This window comes from Pelodiscus sinensis, chromosome 4 (genome assembly GCF_049634645.1).
Source record: "Pelodiscus sinensis isolate JC-2024 chromosome 4, ASM4963464v1, whole genome shotgun sequence".
Taxonomy (NCBI): domain Eukaryota; kingdom Metazoa; phylum Chordata; order Testudines; family Trionychidae; genus Pelodiscus; species Pelodiscus sinensis.
In genome coordinates, this window is record NC_134714.1 from 86855167 (window position 1) to 86873612 (window position 18446).

Consider the following 18446-nt stretch of genomic DNA (forward strand, 5'->3'; position numbering starts at 1 on the left):
TACCATGCTGCTTCCGTTCGGGAAAAAGTCCTTTTGCGCAAAAGCTTTTGCGCAAAAGGGCCAGTGTAGACAGCTCAGATTTGTTTTGCGCAAAAAAGCCCTGATTGCAAAAAGGGCGATCTGGGCTTTTTTGCGCAAAAGCACATCTAGATTGGCCACGGATGCTTTTGCGCAAAAGTGCTTTTGCGGAAAAGCATCCGTGCCAATCTAGACGCTCTTTTCCGCAAATGCTTTTAACGGAAAACTTTTCCGTTAAAAGCATTTGCGGAAAATCATGCCAGTCTAGACGTAGCCAGTCAGCATAATTGTGTTAGAATTAATGAATAATAGAAAAAAATCAATAAACATTTTTATTTTTACATTGTTCATTTCAAATGCCAAATTAACAAAGGTAAAATTTCATTTTAGACTTCTAATTTTTTTCTACATTGAATGTGGGGAAGAGGGTGCCAAATTTATAGTTCACTTAGACTAGGTCTACACTACAGACTTTTCACGCGAAAGCTCACGGAGCATTCATACCTCAAGCACGCTTTTGTGCAAGTAAAACGAAAGAACAGAGGGGTTTTTCTGGTGTAGGTACTCCTCATTTTATGAGGAATAACTCCTTTTTGTGAAAGAGTTCTTTCGCAAAAAGGTGTGTGTGGACGGGGAAGAGGAGTTTTTTGCGCAAGAAGAGAGAAGAGGTAAAAGCACAGGTGCCCTGGTGGCCATTTTGTCCATAGCAATCACTGCTTACTTGTGAGAGAGCATCCAGGCAGCCTGAACACTCTCTTTCATAAAAGCGCATCACTTTTTCAATGCGCTTTTGCAGTATGGACGCTCTCTTGTGCAAGAAGTTTTCTTCCGCAAAAAGCTTCTTGCACAAGAAGCCTGTAGTCTAGACATAGCCATCACACCTTTGCCAAAAACCTTTGGGCCAACCATGTATGGGGATAATCTGTTGGAGTTCCAGGAGAGGGAATTTAAGAGAAAGAGAGAAGAGGATAAAATGGAAGGAATATACTATGAGTGTGAGTGGGAATAGAAGGATACATTTTTATGGAGGCCTCCTGGAAAAATCAAGCTCGGTAACCTTTATTTTTTTTCCAAATTAACCGTTTTGCAAGTGTGATGTTTGCTGTGGTGAATAGAATACTTGACCTTTAAAAACTGTAATGTTCATATAAAGTTCAGGTACTGAATGTATCATTTTTTCAATAGAAACAGACCTGACAAATTCCACTATAATTAAGCATTTATAAAATATGGACAAAATTTTCCTTGTCAAGCCACAGAGTTGTCTCCTGCCCTCACTGAGAAATCCAGTATATGCTCCACAGCTAATCTCTCACTTAATATTCAATAAGTAACAGCCTGCACAGAAAGAATGTGAAATAGAGATCTATATTGAGGACAAAATAGGAATTGCTAGCCAGACTAGATGAGGTGCATGCTCCATCGAGGTCAGTTTTGCCTCCATCAATAGCCAGAATCAGATACTTCAAAGTAAACAGCTCCTTAGTGAACAGTTGTGGAATAATCTTCCCCCAAAGAAAGTTTCTTTCTCAAGGTGTGTCTACACTGTGGTGCTAGCTCAAAATAAGCTATGCAATTTGAGCACCTTATTTCAAGCTTATTTCAAAACAGCCTATTTAGAAATTTGGCTCTGTCTACACAGCACCAAATTTTGAAATATAGTGCTATTCCAACAAGTCCTTTAATCCTTGTGGAACAAGATTTATCAGGATGTCAGAATATTGTGCCTGTTATTTCAATTACATTTCAAAATAATGGGCTTGATGTCAAGACACAGAAAATGCTATTGCGGTATCCCGAATAGCACCGCAGCGTAGATGTACCCGTGCAGAAGTTAGTGATTGGCTTATGTCCTGAAACATCAAGGTTATATTCATTTTTATATTCATTTATATTCATTTTTAAAACAGGGTTTTTTTCTACATCTAATTAATGTATTTGTGAATATTTTCATTGTTTGCATAAAGGTCTGATCATGGTTAGAATGTAAGTGGTAGGTTTTCATTATATACCATGGCAGTGAATTCTATGGGTTTTGTGCCTTGTGTAATTTTCTTGTACTGGTTTTAAATGTGTTACCTTTCCTTGTTCTAGTGTTATGAAAGGGTCAATAAGAGCTTCTCTTTACTGTGCTTTCTCTTTACCTTTTGTTATGTACATCTGAGTTGGGGGGAGACAATTTAGTACTAAGTTTATTCACCATTCAGATTGTAAGTTCCTGCTATGTATTGTTACTGTAAACATGGTTCATTATTCAAATGGATGCCCTTGAATATTTCCCCTACAGTAATCTATGTGGTTTCCTTTCACTCTACATCAACTAATTTTTTCCATCATTCTACTGCAGCTTGTTTTTACGCTCCTCTGCACCCAACAGTTCTATTTGGCTGCTCCTGTTCTTAGTTCCACACTTTATTTCATGCTGCTCAGCACACTGACACTCTTAGGCTATGTCTATACAGCAGTATTATTTTGGAATAACTGATATTATTCCGAAACAACAAAGAGCGCGTCTACACAGCAAGCCATTATTTTGAAATAATGACAAGCTGGAGGACTTCTTACCTCAACTCCTATAACCCTCATTTCACAAGGAGCAAGGGAAGTCAAAGGAAGAGTGTTCTTCCTTCAACTTCCTGCTGTGTAGACAGCACCAAAAGTCAAATTAAGCTGTTTTGACTTAGGTTATGCAGTTGACATAGCTGAAGTTGCATAGCTTAATTTGATTTTAGCTCTGCTGTGTAAACATGCCCTTAATGTGCTACAAACCCTTAATTTGCACTTCTTTGTCTTCACACCTTCTTGGACCTGAACCATTGTGCAGTTCATGCTATTTGGCTGAGCATGGGCTCAGATCTGCTGAGTTCCAAGTATCTCTTGCAAAATGCTGAGTCCCTTCAGCTCCTGTTGAAATCTGTGGGAGTTGTGTTCAATAGTTTGCAGTATCAGGTCTTCAAATGGCTAGCTCTTATGGGCAGGAAGTTTGACCCAAAAGAACTGCTAACACAACTCCTTTGAAGTCGATGGAGTTACACCAGGGATGAATTTCTCCTGGTGTCTCTTTCTCATTTTGTAAAGGGCATTGCACATTCATCACTCTCTGTAAATAAGAAACATCTTTAAGATTAAAATAACTCCAAACAAAAACTAGGCTTGTGGTACATGGTTAGGTGCCCTTTCACACCCGATTTGCTCCCCACCCATCCACATGAGTTTCTCAGTGCTTAGTACATTCTGTACACTTCCTTTTTAATCATGGCCTGACACTTACTGAGTCATTCTCCACCATGTAAATGATATGGGAGGGGGCATTTCCTGCAGCTAAGAGGCAAAAGTGTTCCTCAGCGGGGATTTGCCTAACTTGGAGTTTCAAGGGACAGCACATGTTCACTGTGTAGGACTGTGGGTTGCAAAAAGACTATTCTAAAGGAGTCAGGCAAAAAAAGAGAACAGTCAAGTATATTTTCCTTTGTAATTCTTTTTGGTGAGTTGTTTCTCAGTTAGTTCCATTGCTGTCACTCTGAATACCACTTTGCATGACCCTCTAGAATGGAGTTTATGTCTGTGTGAGGGACGATAAGACATGATGGGTGGTGGTCTTACCCCACCCACTCTGACCACATAACCTTTTCCCTTCTTCCTTTGTTTTTTTTCTTATCCTCTTCTCTGGATGGCAGGACATATGGGAGGAGGGATAGCTGCCTGCTCTTTATCAGCACACTGCAGAGAAAACACACAGCAATGCATCCCTTACAGTATAGCCACCTTTCATACAACTTCTTAACTTCACTAGCTGTGTTGTATGCTTCACATTGCCAGGCCCACTGCTAAACACTTGTACTGTGGCTGCACTTCAGCACAAAACAGATAGGGTTGCCAGATGGTTTCAACAAAAATACTGGACACACTTGACATTACATCACAATCTACATTACATCTTATTTAGAAAATACCGGACATTTATATTTTCTCAATGTGTTTCCCAAATAGAAAGCTCAAATACTGGACTATCTGGTCAAAACCGGACACCTGGCAATCCTAAAAACAGAACATTCACTCAGAACATGCTATCAGCAACGCACAGGCAGGGCTCCAAACTATGCTCTACGCTCATGCAAAACTTCATTGGGAGTTAAGTTTGAGCAAGGGATCAGGTCGGCAGTATTGTGTGTTCCTAGTGATTGCTATCACTAGAGCTGGTTACCTTCCAAAAGTCTCTCTCACCATTCAGGGATATGCCTATAAATGCTGTGGCTTGTAGTCTTCTCATCTATCCCCTTTGGACGGCTTTACCCTTCTAGAAGCATCCTCCCAGGACTTGCATTCTCAGAGTTCATTCATTTCTTCTTGGCTTCCACAACTAGAATTTATTTAAAGGAAAAGTTTATCCTGACAGGTATTTGTAAAGATCCCACTGCTGTGCTTTCAGTGGCAGGTTAACACACTCCTCAGTCCATTTCTCACTACCTGTAACAACCTCTTTAATTTTTTCTGTTCCATGAGTGCTTTTTACTCTGACAGCAGGACCTCATGTTTATTACTTTCCCTGCTTCCCCATTGCTTTTTCCCACCTGGTTGGTTTTGTCTGAATTTTTACTGACTGGGCTTTTATGTTGTTGGTTATTTTAAATAAAAATGTATTTTGTGTTGTTTTGAGGATATTGCATTGCATCCCAGGCACTTTGATGTAGTTTTATACAAATAGCAATGTTGGAGTACAAATAGGCTAGGGAGAAACCTAGTAAACAAGCAGACAGTGCAGTTCTGTAGATTATGGTGTTAAATTGATCAGTAAGGCTATGTCTACACTGGCGCGATCTTGCGGCAGAGCTATGCAAATGAGGCTAAGCGTAGAATATCGCCGAGCCTCATTTGCATATCTCATGAGCCGCCATTTTGCGGAAGAGGCTTTTGCGCAAGAAGGAGCTGTCTACACTGCCCCTTCTTGTGCAAGAAAAACCCTCTTGCGCAATGCTGTTACGCTGATTATTTTCAGGAACAACAGCATTGCGCAAGAGAGTTTTTCTTGCGCAAGAAGGGGCAGTGTAGACAGCTCCTTCTTGCGCAAGAGCCTTTTCTGCAAAAACGGCAGCTCATTAGATATGCAAATGATGCTCAGCGATATTCCACACTTAGACTCATTTGCATAGCTCTGGCGCAAGATCGCGTCAGTGTAGACATAGCCTAAGAGTTTAAATTCAACAATGATAAATTTGGGAATCCAAAGGAAAGAATTGGAGACTGAGATCGAGTGAGCGAGAGAATTTTCAAAATGGTGTGGATTATCTAGAAAGGAACTAGTGCTTGGGTGGTGATAGTGGCTTATATACTAGACTACAACTGAGGAGATCTGGGTCCAAATTTTGGCTCTGCCACGGGCTTCATTTGTCTGCACTCTCTCTGTAAAATGGGGGTAATAAGACCTTCCTGGGCTATCATATCTGCTTAGCCCCTGGTCTTGCAATGACTTACACACATGCTTAACTTTAAACTTGTGTTTCATTGGATTAGTCAAATTTACGAGTTTGTAGGATCAGACTCTAGACTGTAAATTCTTCAGGACAGAGACTGTGTGTTCTTATGTGTTCATACAGAGCCTAGTAAAACAGGACCCTGATCTTAGCTGGGGCTAAGATACTATTATAATAAAATGATCAAAAGTAGTAAACCTGAAACAGCCAGCAAGGCATGATGACTAATCCATATTTCAACAACATCTCATGATGCAAATCTTTGTGCCTAACATAGACACATTTGTTGCCTCTAAAAAGCTTTCTTAACTAACTTTTTATTGGCTGCGCTCTTTGGCTATAGACTGTCCTAAGCCAGTTTACCATACTTCTTGCTATCTTACCTGAGCAGGAGAAAGGGTATAATTTACCATACTCCAATACATATTAATCTCCAGTCAATCCCCTTTTATTTTATTCAGATTTGCATCATTGATAAGTGTGAGCTTTCTCTGTCCATTCACATTGTTGTACAACATGAAGTATGTTTAATAGGCAGGCACAGAGAGTGCCAGTGCTAGCCCATTGGAGGTCCTAAACAGGAATAACCCCCCTCCCCCGAACACTTGCTGTAGAACTGCAATGTCTGCTTGTTTGCTAGGTTTCTCTCTCACCTGTTTTACCCCAACATTGGTATTTGTATAAAGCTACATCAAAGTGCACGGGGCGTGATGCAAAATCCTCAAAATACATATTTATTTAAAATAACCACTAATTTAAAAGACCACCCAGTAAAAATTCAGACAAAACTCATCTATAGGAAAAAGCAGCAGGGTGGGAGGGAAGGTTCTTATTTAACTAAAATCCCAGAGGCGTCAACAGAATCTAGCTTAAAAATAACAATAGTACCTAGCTCTCATAAGGTGCTTATTGTCAGCAGAGCTCAAAGCACTTGACAAAGGAGGTCACTATAATTATTTTATGAATGGGGTGGGAAACTGAGGCCCAAGGCAGTGACATGGCTTCTCCAGTGTTTCCCAGCAGACCAGTGACAGGGCCACAAAGGACTGCAGGCTCTGGCCCCTTCTCTTCTTTTCCAATTCAAGCAGGAAAGATTTTAATTATGGAGTCTGTTGTCATGTGTCCTAATCAGTTCTCCCTTAGCTATTGACCTTATATCAGTTTACTCTGACCCATTGTGGACATGTTTCCTTTCACTTATCCAATATAGCCAGTCATTTTCGTTTCTCATATTGTCCTTTTTTTTTCAATTTGCCAGGCTTCTGCTCTTTCTGAATTTAATGCTGTTATCTTGGAAGAGGATTTTCCTGCTCAGTTGCCATAACAAACAAGGGATCTACTTGCAGTCTGCCTTGGGTTAGTGTAGGCATTAAGCTCATTTGGATCCCTATTGCTTATGACTGGCTTTGAACAAAGATACGTTTGTGGGAGGTGAGGCTAGTAAATTAGGAGGGGAAAAAAAGCCCTGATACAATTCATTCTGGTGAAACTGACCAAGGAGGAGTGGGGCTGTTTGAAGAAGTGAGAATTTACTTCTGACCAAGAGGTAAGAGGAGCAGCTGTTGATGGAGGAAAAAGAGTGACATGGACAGTCAGGCTGTACAGTATTTTAACTCTGTTTTCTTGAAGTGTGACTGCTCATTAGAAATAACCTACTCAATTTTCTACTACAGGTTGAACCTCTCTGGTTCAGGAATTCTCTGGTCTGACAAGAACCAGGGCCAGGGCTGGAAGTGTAGCCAGGCCATCCGCCTGATGGCAAGGACAGGGGATGGGAGTGAAGCCAGGCTCATGGCCAGTGGCCAGGAGCAGAACTAGGCTTGGAGTGGAGCGCGGTGGCTGGGGCCAACAGTGGGGTCAGCGGCCAGGAGGGGAGCCCAGCTGGGAGAGGCCAGTTGTAGAGGGGCCAGCATTGGACCTCCTCTGTATCAGCACACTCCCTTATTCAGGAATGGTCAGGTCTTGAGGGTGCTGGACCATGGAGGTCCAACCTGTATTACTACCACTTATAAGTATTTCATCTCAAGGGGAATTGGATGAGAGAAGTTCAGCTGTTTTTGTTCTTTGCTTTGTTACACCTCATTAGCGTGGAGACATCAGAATACCTGGCAGCAGTAGAAAACAAGGAGCATTCCGTGGTCCAGCTACTGCTGATGTATCAGTCTCTGAAGAAGGTGGATATGCTGCACGTGATGGCTGGAGAGGAGCTTGCTGACTGCCACTTCTCCAAAAGTTCAGGCTGGGGAATAGGTCAGACAGTCACCCTTTGAAGACACGAGGAGAAAGGAGATGTCACAGGCTGTACCCTATTGTTGTCCTAGATCAGTGGTTCTCAATCTTTCCAGACTACTGTATCCTTTTCTGAAGTCTGACTTGTCTTGTGTACCCCACATTTTACTGCATTTAGAAACTACTTATGAAATCAGACATAAAAATACATCTTAGCACCAATAGCTGAAAAATGGCATATTTTCCTCACTTTTACCATATAATTGTAAAATAAATTGATTTCAATGTATAGCAGATAGAGCAGCATAAACAAGTCATGACGTTTTAGTTTGTATTGACTTTTATATATATTTTTAAAATGTAGCCTGTTGCAAAACAAGGCAAATCTCTAGATGAGCTAATGTATCCTATGAAAGACTTCTGGGTATCCCCAGGGGTACATATACCCTTGGTTGAGAACCACTATCCTAGACAAGGATGAGTTGAGGGCAGAGTTCTGTGCTCCCTAGCACTATGCCTATTGTGGCATAAAAGGAGCTTTGCTGAGCCAGACTGTGCATCTGTGGTTTGAAACTATTCAGGAACAATTCTGTTAGAAAAGAGTTAGAAGCAGCTGAGCTTAGTTAGACTCAGAAATATGCAAAGAATCTGGACTAGCTGGAGGCGTTGTTAGGCAGAATCCAAAGCAGGGAGTGCTACAGGACACTAACTAAGGGTACGTCTAGACTACATGCCTCTGTCGCCAGAGGCATGTAGATTAGGCTACCAGGCATAGGAAAATGAAGCGGCGATTTAAATAATCGCCGCTTCATTTAAATTTACATGGCTGCCACGCTGAGCTGACAAACAGTTAATCAGCTGTTTGTCGGCTCAGCGCGGTAGTCTGGACGCGCGGGTGTCAACATCAAAGGCATTTGTCGACCACCCAGGTATACCTCATCCCAGGAGGCATACCTGGGTGGTCGACAAATGCCTTTGATGTTGACACCTGCGCGTCCAGACTGTTTGTCGGCTCAGCGCGGCAGCCATGTAAATTTAAATGAAGTGGCGATTATTTAAATCGCTGCTTCATCTTCCTATGCCTGGTAGCCTAATCTACATGCCTCTGGCGACAGAGGCATGTAATCTAGACATACCCTAACTGAGTTTATGTTCCTAATTAGTCCTTTGTATAGATTTAAACCTCATGAATAGAACATGGACAGAGCCTGCAACATCTCTGGGGTCTGAAGTGTTGTTTTGCTTTACATGATTCTTGTAAAAACAAACCTGAAAGCTCAGTAATTTCATTTCTGTTCCAATGGCTTTCTGGTGAACTTTCTCTCCAGCCACTCAGACCCTGCCCCTGTCAAACCAAAGCCTGGTTCACCTCCTACTTATACCAATATAACTCCATTGACTTCACTGGTGTCACTTCTGATTTATCACAGTAAACATGAACAAAGAATCAAACTCAGGGGTTTCTTTAGGAATCCGGAGAAGCTCTGGGAGTTTCAGGTTCATAAACTTTTAAACCACAACCCTACTTTTCTCCTCCAAGACTTTAGCACTGATGTTTCAATACATTTGTTTTGAGGAATGTTGAAAGGTATGCGTGACAATTCATGTTACAAAGGTCCAGAGTGGTCTTCACAGTAGTTTGCTGAAATAATAAAAAAAAGATTTCTTACACAAACTATTTATTTTTATTCATTGCTGCCCACGTATCATGCTTCATGAACTTTCCTGACACTTAACATTTGGATTCAATCTGATCTCTGTTGCTAATCGTATACAATATACTTTTGGGAAAGGGATGGTTCACAAGTTAGTTCCTTGATGCTATTTCTGCCCAGAAATCCATCAAGTATACTGCTTCCTTATTGCTCCATAATGCCCTCTGTCCGCATTGTATGGCAGAGGTGTTTTCTTACAATTTCAAACTACGGTCTTTGTGCAGTCGCTGAAACAAGGCATTACATTGTCAGTCTGTCATTAGTATCTCTCAGCTATCACCTGTATAACAAAATATATAGGAACAAAGTCCAGTGTGTAACTGTACTGACTTTAATGTAATTACACCAGATATTAATTTGGCCCATTATTTTTGCCCCCTTGCAATGAGGCAATATTGTTCCTGGTATGGCCATGAGCTGTATCAAGTTTCTGTTTATCATCCCTATGGATACAAAAACCTTGATAGATTGAGATTTCTTGGGTAGGTTTCTGTGATCAAAAAGGTCCATTTTATACCCAAACACTTAATTCCCAGGGAAGCAGTTTACTCTGTATGACTGAAACAACCCAGAGCTCCTAGGCCTAGCAGAAAGCCATAGGTGTTGGAATCAGGGGTGCTGCTATACATCGTGGTTTGAAGTAGCAACAACAACCCAAATACATGGTTTCTGCTTTCAGCATCCCTTTTTTAAAAACTGTTCTAGCACCACTGCAGAAAGCCCCAGAATCAAAGCCAAAGTTTGACTTGATACTCCCATTTTGAAGCCACCATAAATTCATGATACCCTGCTAAAGTCTGTATTCTGTAATCAAACCTGCATATGAAGTCTTTGACAAATGTTGGCATCTGAAAACGGGCACATTAAATGTATCCAGTTATAAATCATGATCTGATTCCCCTAAATGAAGATCCACACTGGTGGATACAGGGAGGTATTTATATGTTAATAGAGTAACTGGTCACTTGACTGTATGTGCAAATATTCAGTTGGCCCTTTAAAAACCTGCATTTGCACATGCAAGTGCATGTGCAGGCAAATCTCGTTAGGTAAGTTTTCAGGGGGTTATTTCAGTTTCCTTTTCAGTTTTGAAAGCTTTAAAGTCAACAGTGAACTACTTTAAAAGTACCTCATTCCCTTCCAGTTCAGTTCCTGCCTCTGCCCTTACACTGCACTGCTTATTTGCTATTCAGAAACTTCTCACTGTTACCCGGTGGTCCCCTTGTCTTCTTTGTAGTCTCCATTTGTTGTCTCTTTTCTTATAGCTAGACTAGCAGACTTACCTGGTGTGGTAGCATATGCACACCCCGTCACAAGTGTGAGGATATCCTGGGGTGAGGCTGCTGTCTGCTCAGCCACCAGGTCATTTGCTGCCTCTATAGTCCGTAAATATCTCCTCACTTCAGGTTAACACAGAATCCGTACACAGCCCTGGCCACAGGGCAGTATGGCATATTCATCGGAGTCTATACACAACTCTTGTCTCAGGGCAGTGCAGCTTAGTAGCCAGAGTCTGTACATGGCCCTCGGTTCAGGGCAGTGTGGCCTAAGGGCCAGAGTCGGTACAGGGCTCTCGGTTCAGGGCAGTGAGGTGTAAGGGCCAGAGTCAGTAGGGTCAGGGCTAGCGCCCTGGTAGGGGCACCCAGGCCCACCCTGCTCTACCAGGTCCCGACCCAAGGCCGTGTGAGTGGCAGATCGGTCCACCACTCCCTCAGTGGGGAATCTAGCCACAACACACCAAGTCGCTCCTGTACCCTCCCTCGGTCACTTCGTACTAGTGCTGCGGAGACATCATCTCACATAGCGGCTGGGTCTCCTGGTCCGTCGGCTGGGGCTTCTCCCTAGGGCTCCACTGGGGCCATGTGGCAGCAACATCCTGAGACTTTGGTGCTCACTGGCTGTTGCAACTCTGGCTGGAGATCTTTCTCCTTTGCTGATGAGCCCAGACCGCATTGCTCTCTTGCCTTTTCTGCTGCCCCAACACTTGGAGCATGCCCATTCTGGTTGAAGGGGGGGACTTCCTCCACCCACATGGTTTTCACCTGTCCTGCTCTAGTGCAGGGTATGCACACCCTGTCACACCTGGCATTGCTCAGGTCCTTCAGGGAAAGGGGCTGGTGATGTGTAGGGTCCAGGACTCAGGGAAGGGCCTTGGGGATAAGGCTGGAGGTGGGGGGTGTGAGAGTGAGGGCTTGGGTGTGACAAGAGTCTCAGGGTGGGTGGTCCCATCAAGCATGGGGCTTTTCTCTCCTCCCGGCTACCAGCGGCCTTTTTTCTCTCTCTCCTCCCCGACCACCTCCAATCTGGCATTGCAGCCAAGGGGAGAAAGGGTTTAGTGCAGGGGGGCTATTTACCTGGTGTGGTGTGCTAATAGGTAAGATGGCAGAGCCCCAGCCTTGCTGGCCACTCCCTTGGGTGGTGGTACAGCTGCCTCCAGTGGACACTTTGAAGGATAGCTGTCTCCTGTGGGCTCACGGACCCCAATGGTCACTCAAATTGCATCCCTCCAACCGGCAACCCTTCCCTTTGCATGTTATGGAAAACAGTCCTTTTTCCAGGGCTTCTAGTTGACCAGGCACAACCAACCCCTGACCTTGCTTTAAGTTATGATAGGAGGAAGCTGTATACCAAATGTGGTGGTCCTAGCTCTTACCATTCAGGAGGAGTTCTTGAACAAATAGACTCACCATCAGACAGACAGACACACTCTACAATATATAGAGAGATTGTAAACTCTGAAGCAGAGACCATCTTTTTATGATATTTGTGTATTGTACTGAACACAGTGGGGTCCCAGTTCCCAACTAAGGTCTCTAAGCTCTGTTACAGGACAAATCATTAGCAATAACAGCAACAGACTCAAGGCATAGCCAGTGGAATTTTCCACACAGCCACTCTTAAGCAACATTTTTGCTATGTACTGAAATAAAGGCTGATTGGAACAAGAATCTCTCTCCTAACTCCCACCACCATCTCCAGGTTACTGTATCAGCAGGAGGGGTGATTGATTGATCAAAAAAGAAGAATGAGGGAAATGAAAGAAAGCTGCAAGGAGCATTTTCTTGCCACTCTTATGCACTTCCCTCATACTGCACTAAAGATAAACAAATGGTTCATTTGTTATGGAGATGTTGCACATCTGTGTCTGTGTCTAATCACAGTTAATTATAAAGAGTGGAGTCTCCATAATATTCCTGGTCCCAGAGCTCTGGAGCTCTGGAGGGCCCATTGCTTTATTCTTCATAGGTTTCATTGCCAACTCTTGTAGCTGCCTTTTTCTATTATAAATCATCAAAAAGGTAGAGACTTTACAGGATCCCTGGCAAGTAACACAAAGTATCCTGGCCTAATACTATAGCAATGACTAATCAGGGTGTTCCATGAGGAAGCTTTGCAATAACTCTTACAAGGGTAATAAGGACAATTTTCACAGCTGTGACATATTTAAGCCAAGCAAAATATAAGCAACCAGGTTTGTTCTCTCCTGGCAAAAGTGTTATGGGACAACAGGTAAATTACCCTCCAAAATAAAAAGGAGTCTCTGTAGGAGATGCATGGTACCAAGAATGACCAAATGACTAGCTGTAATGCTTGTGTTATTTTATCATAGCAAAGCTAATAGCTAAATTCTATTAATTGCTGAATGTTGTTTTGTTTGGCAAATACAGGAAGCAGTTTACATGGCTACGTGGTGCTCTGGTTCATAGTGCCTCTGAAATAGTATTATTGTAACGGGATAATACTGATTAGGGACAGTTCCCTGAGGAAGGAGGGCCTTTTGATGATTGAGTCATTTCCTTTCTCTGCTCTACTTCAGTAAGATAGTGCTTCTCTCACCACAGACACACACCCTTTGTATCCATAGAGTCCCTAGCATGGAGTTCAAAGGTGCACGCCCTGGCCCAAGATGGAGATGCTTGAGTTTACAGCTCCTAGAAAATGCAATAAAGCAGTGATCTGCAGAAATATGTCACAAGTCCAGGTGCTCCTGTGTCACATAAAACTAACTCTATGGGTACTTTGTATTTATCCTTTCACAAAAGAACCTCAAAACTCTTTTTAAAATCCTCTGAATCTCAAAATACCCCTGTGAGGCATTTAAGTAATATGTTCTTACAGTTTAAGGGATTTGCCCAAAGTTACACGTGAGTCGGGGCAGAACTAAACAGAATCCAGAGGTGAAATCCTAATTCCACTGAAGTAAAGGAAGCTTTTCCACTAGTCTCAGTTGAGGAAAGTTTTCCTCACAGGTGTCCTAAGGTCTGGTCCCTGCTGTAACTACTAGATTACACTCCTTATTAATTTTGTATCTATCAGATACCTCTTTCCCAGAAAGCTGTTTAAATGCTATGTTGAAGACTTTTGGCTTAGAAAACTAAGATTCAAAGAATCTGCCTCCATAAATCAGAACTCCTGGGCTAATCAATTCACAAAGAAGAGTGAAGGAGTCAGTGCAGAACTTCACATAGCTTGTCCTTGCATGTGAAACTGGATGACTGTTGTTAGCCTCATGTTTCTGCTTTGCCACATTGGGGTATATCTGGAGTAACTCCGCTGCAGTCAGTGGAATAACTCCAACTGGGGTATGTGAGAGGAGAATCAGGCTCAGGGTTTTTATCCAGTCTTTGAGTTCCAGAGTTATCCAGCTACCATTGTATTAACTCATGAATATAGAGTTTTTGCTAGCCTCCTCTCTACTACTCCATGTCTGCCACTGAATCCATTAATCAGTCTGCATTCTAGAGAGTTCAGGAAGTTTTTGTGCAGATTAGAAGCTGTCAGCCTTGGTTCGCTTGTTTAATGTTTTCTCAAGTGCTTATAACAGGTGCCAGTCCTAGAGTGTGAAGGCCCCACTTCATGCACAAATTACATACAGCATAGGCAAGGTAGTGCAAACTCATCCCAGTCTGTCTTCACCGTACCTTAGTCCTGGCCTGGCCAGACCACTTCCATGGGTTAGAGGGTGTGTCATTCCTTCAGTGTTGGGTTTTGTCATTAAAATTATAAGCAAGGAATTAGTGTGACATGGACAGTCACCATCGTGAGGGACATGGAACTTGTCCAGCAGAGGAAGACCATCAGCTTGTTTTGCATAGACCACTGAACATACATTACATGGTGGCAACTGCTGAACACTACCAATTTGGGGCTAATTCTGACTAGTGATCTAGAGGTGAAAGGTTACATCGCCTGTTACTGGAGAGAGGCCCAAATCAAAACCTCAGCTGCTCTCCTGAAAAAAAAAAGGGGTAGGGGATTCAGCTCCAGATTGAGATATTGCAGCTAAGTCCATCTCTATCCAGTCTCCAAACCTGAGCCCGCCAGCCTGCTTAACATTGTGCATGTAGCCAGAGGGGCTGTTTTAATGAAACTTAAAGCCAAACCATTGATTAGCAAGAAAATGCTTCTCTTACCACTTCCGAGCTTAAAACAGGATTCTCCAAAACTGTTTTCCCTTTCGAGGTGCAGTAATTGTTTTACGATTAGACAGGAAGCTGTACCAGCATTATTGCTCTAAAGGAGCCAGTGTTATCAAAAAACAACACATCAGGGCCTGTCCTCACAGGAAAGGAATTGTGAGTAATCAACAGTGCTATAATCCAATTGGCTGCTGGTCCCTTTGTGCGGACAGTACTCTAGGCAGGAAAAAGCAGTTTAGGGACTCTTGTTTGCAACAGAAGTATTTTCAGAGTCCAAATTCCCCTCTGCTTCTTGTTGGGGCTTTTCCAAACATTTATAGTATTTCCTTAATCAGAGGATCCACAAAGCCACCCCGGTGACTATGGAGTTAAATGATGCCATCTCACATCTGTCCAAGGCCTTTCATCGTGAAGGGTATTTTATAAACTACGAGCCTGACTGTCCCAGGCCACTTCAGCAGTGCAGAGCTGCCCTAGAGCCACAGAAGGGAATTTCACTAGGGAAGGAGGAGCTTGGGTGACATAGCCACAGGCATCAGCTCCTATATCCTGCGGTCTGTGGCTAGCTGGTCTAAGAGTTTTATATAGGGTTATAACGTGTCATGTATCTGTACGTATGTGCTATGCAGAGAGTTACTGAGAGAGAGGCGATGGCCGGGGTAAGGAAGTATGGTCAGTTATACAGGGCTGATTTCCAGCTATCATATTGTCCTCTTGGCAGCTGGGATAAATTAAAACTATGCTCAGACTATTACATGCCTAGGCTCAGAGACAGCGTAAAGCCACCCTGCCACCATCTTGAGGCACACCACGGCTACGTCTACACTGACATGAATTTCCGGAAATGCTTAAAACGGAACAGTTTTCCGTTATAAGTATTTCCGGAAAAAGAGCGTCTACATTGGTAGGATGCTTTTCTGGAAAAGCCCTTTTTCCGGAAAAGCGTCCGTGGCCAATGTAGACGCGCTTTTCCGCAAAAAAGCCCCGATCGTCATTTTCACGATTGGGGCTTTTTTGCGGAAAACGCTACTGTGCTGTCTACACTGGCCCTTTTCCGGAACAGTTTTCCGGAAAAAGGACTTTTGCCCGAGTGGGAGCAGCATAGTTTTTCCAGAAAAGCAGCTGATTTCTTACAGTAGATCGTCAGTGCTTTTCCGGAAATTCAAGGGGCCAGTGTAGACAGCTCGCAGCTTATTCCGGAAAAGCGGCTGCTTTTCTGGAATAAGTGGCCCAGTGTAGACACAGCCCACATGTTCTTTGGTTAGAAGTAAAGATCATGATGACCAGTGAAATGCAGCCATGTCTGGGATTCAGAGTCAGGGGTGCATATATTCCACTGCATAGCAATGGGGGGAACGGATAATTCAGCCAAGGACTGTGCCTGATCAGAAGACAAATGTGATTTTTTAAGGGGCTTTCACTTAACCTTTTTTTCCATGTTATTCCATTATGGGATTCATGATTAGTTGAAGACTTGAAGTTGACCAGTTAGAGGGCTAAGTTCTTGCCTATACTGTCACATCAGGTACTTCTGTCTAAATGGTATGTCTGTGCCTCTGGCTTTGGGGTTGTCAAGGAGACTGTGAGTCAGAAATAACATTGAATCTCCAGCCACTCACTCAGGTGGATTTGTGTCCCTGAGGTGATATAGATGGAGCGTGATGGTCACTTATAACTTGCATAACCCCTCGTCTTGGCATTGTATTAATAGCACTTTTAAAGGGAGGTCTTTCATTCCAAGAGCCTAGCTGAAGCAAGAGTATCAACACCACTGCTGTCTAAAGACATGAGGGCAAAAGCAGGGTATTCTTAGGAGTTTAACTGAAGTTGCTAGGAGCCTGACTATGTCAGTTATGACCAGGACATGGGCAGTTTGACCTTTTGGACAGAGCAGAGGTTGGGAGTCAGGCGGGGTCAGACGCCAGAGAATCAGAGTCCAAGGAGGGTCAGAAGGCAAACCAGGAGTCAGATGTCAGGAGACAGGCAATCAAGTTTCCAGGAGATCAGCAGCAAGCAGGAGGAGCAGGCCTTGCCTGGAAGCAGTCCTAAGCAGGTTGAACCCACTTACATGGACAATTTCTTGTTCCTGGGCTGTATTTAAACAGGATCTGTGAATGAATGAGCCCCGCCCCCTGTACTTAGCCAATCAATTCCAAGGACTGGGGTCCTCTGTCTGGGGTAAGCTCATATTCTAGTGCCAGTTAGTAGGCTAGAGGGTGACAGGTTGGAACTTACTGATTCTAAAAAAGCCCTCTGGCCCAGCATTCAGGATTCATGGTTCCTGACAGAATAGAATGCACAGCAAGGAAATATGTCTCTGCTGGCATAAAAGTGACTAATTGAAAAGATAGTCAGTACAGTTTTTCAAAAGCCCAAGAGTGCAAATGATCACTTACAAAAACGGAACTTACACTTCTGAATCACATGGGAAATTTTGAAAATTGTGCCCATGATGATTAGCAGTGATGAGTGAATCTCAAACTATTTGTGTCCTTGTTCAGTTTGATTAAATATCCCAAGATCTGAATACTGCTCCAGAACTTACCCTGACTAATCTACTATCTTTGGGCTACTAAATACCACTTAGATTTCCCTGATTTTCATTGCTGATAATAATGAGAAGTCCTGTGGCACCTTAGAGACTAACAAATATAAAGGATTCTGCTGATAATGCAAGAATTTGGCACCACCCATCACAGCTGTATTTCAGAAGCAAAGAAATGAACAAAATTGCAAAGTAAAGAAAAAGGAATGGAACAGTTTGGAACCTTCAAAAATGTTTGCTGTGGGAGAAATTCTAGATATGGGCGAATGTGCAAACGTACAATATTATCTCAGAAATAATTTGCCCTTGGCCTAGTGGCATGACTAAAAGAGCATAATAGACAATCAGGCAGCCAGAACTCCCCTCTATTTTGATTATCAGCCTCAGAAAGACATGGAAAGTAATTGGATTTAATAAAAAAATTCTGTCTACATTCTATCTATCCATTTATGGTTTTTCTTAGGCTTAGGTCCTGTAATGTTTGCACACTGTGATGGGGCACTACTGCCCTGCACTTTAAACCCCCCCATGCCAGCCATGTACGGGGCGGCGAGCCGGGGGCGGCGCATGCACAGCATGCTCTCATGCCGCCAGACAGCCGTGCCGGGCGGCGCCCGGGTAAACAGCGCAGGCGAGCGGCAGGAGAGTGACGTGGGAGAGGGGACGGGATCTGGTAGAAGACGGACGAGGGCGGCGTCCGCCGGGGCTGGGGGAAGACGCCGAGCTGGAGCGCAGGCAGTTTAAAAAGGGAGGTAGGAGGAGGCAATAGAAAAAGGAACAAGAGAGTCAGGTAAGGGGAGAGGAAGCAGCCCAGGGCAGGGCATTTGCATATTTCCCGCAGGCTGGCATATTTTGGTGGGAAGCCCTGCCAGCCAGACAGGACCGCGTCAGGTCTGAGTCCTTAGGGCCGTGCGCTGGGGTCCGTGAGTGAGGATAGGCCCGGACCCTCCTCTCCCTGCTGCCCAAAGCGGTATTACTGGACTACATCCCATCCTGATTTAAACTAGATCATGATTGAGAAAGAGTAATACTGGATAGACACGGTGCG

The 18446-nt window shown here is 43.4% G+C and overlaps 1 long non-coding RNA gene across 2 annotated transcripts in view; it reads right to left on the reverse strand.

Moving 5' to 3' along the window:
• Positions 1 to 258: 258 nt before the first annotated feature.
• Positions 259 to 18446, reverse strand: part of LOC112546458 (uncharacterized) — a 29874-nt gene continuing 11686 nt past the window's right edge. Inside the window, exons 1-3 of one of the 2 annotated variants that reach the window (XR_012903547.1) lie at positions 14848 to 15287; positions 7595 to 7753; positions 259 to 4378 (exon numbers count right to left, since the gene is read on the reverse strand). This is a non-coding gene — a long non-coding RNA (uncharacterized LOC112546458). Of the gene's footprint in view, positions 4379 to 7594; positions 7754 to 14847; positions 15288 to 18446 lie in introns of those variants that run through there. The other variant, XR_012903546.1, reaches the window with a different exon arrangement.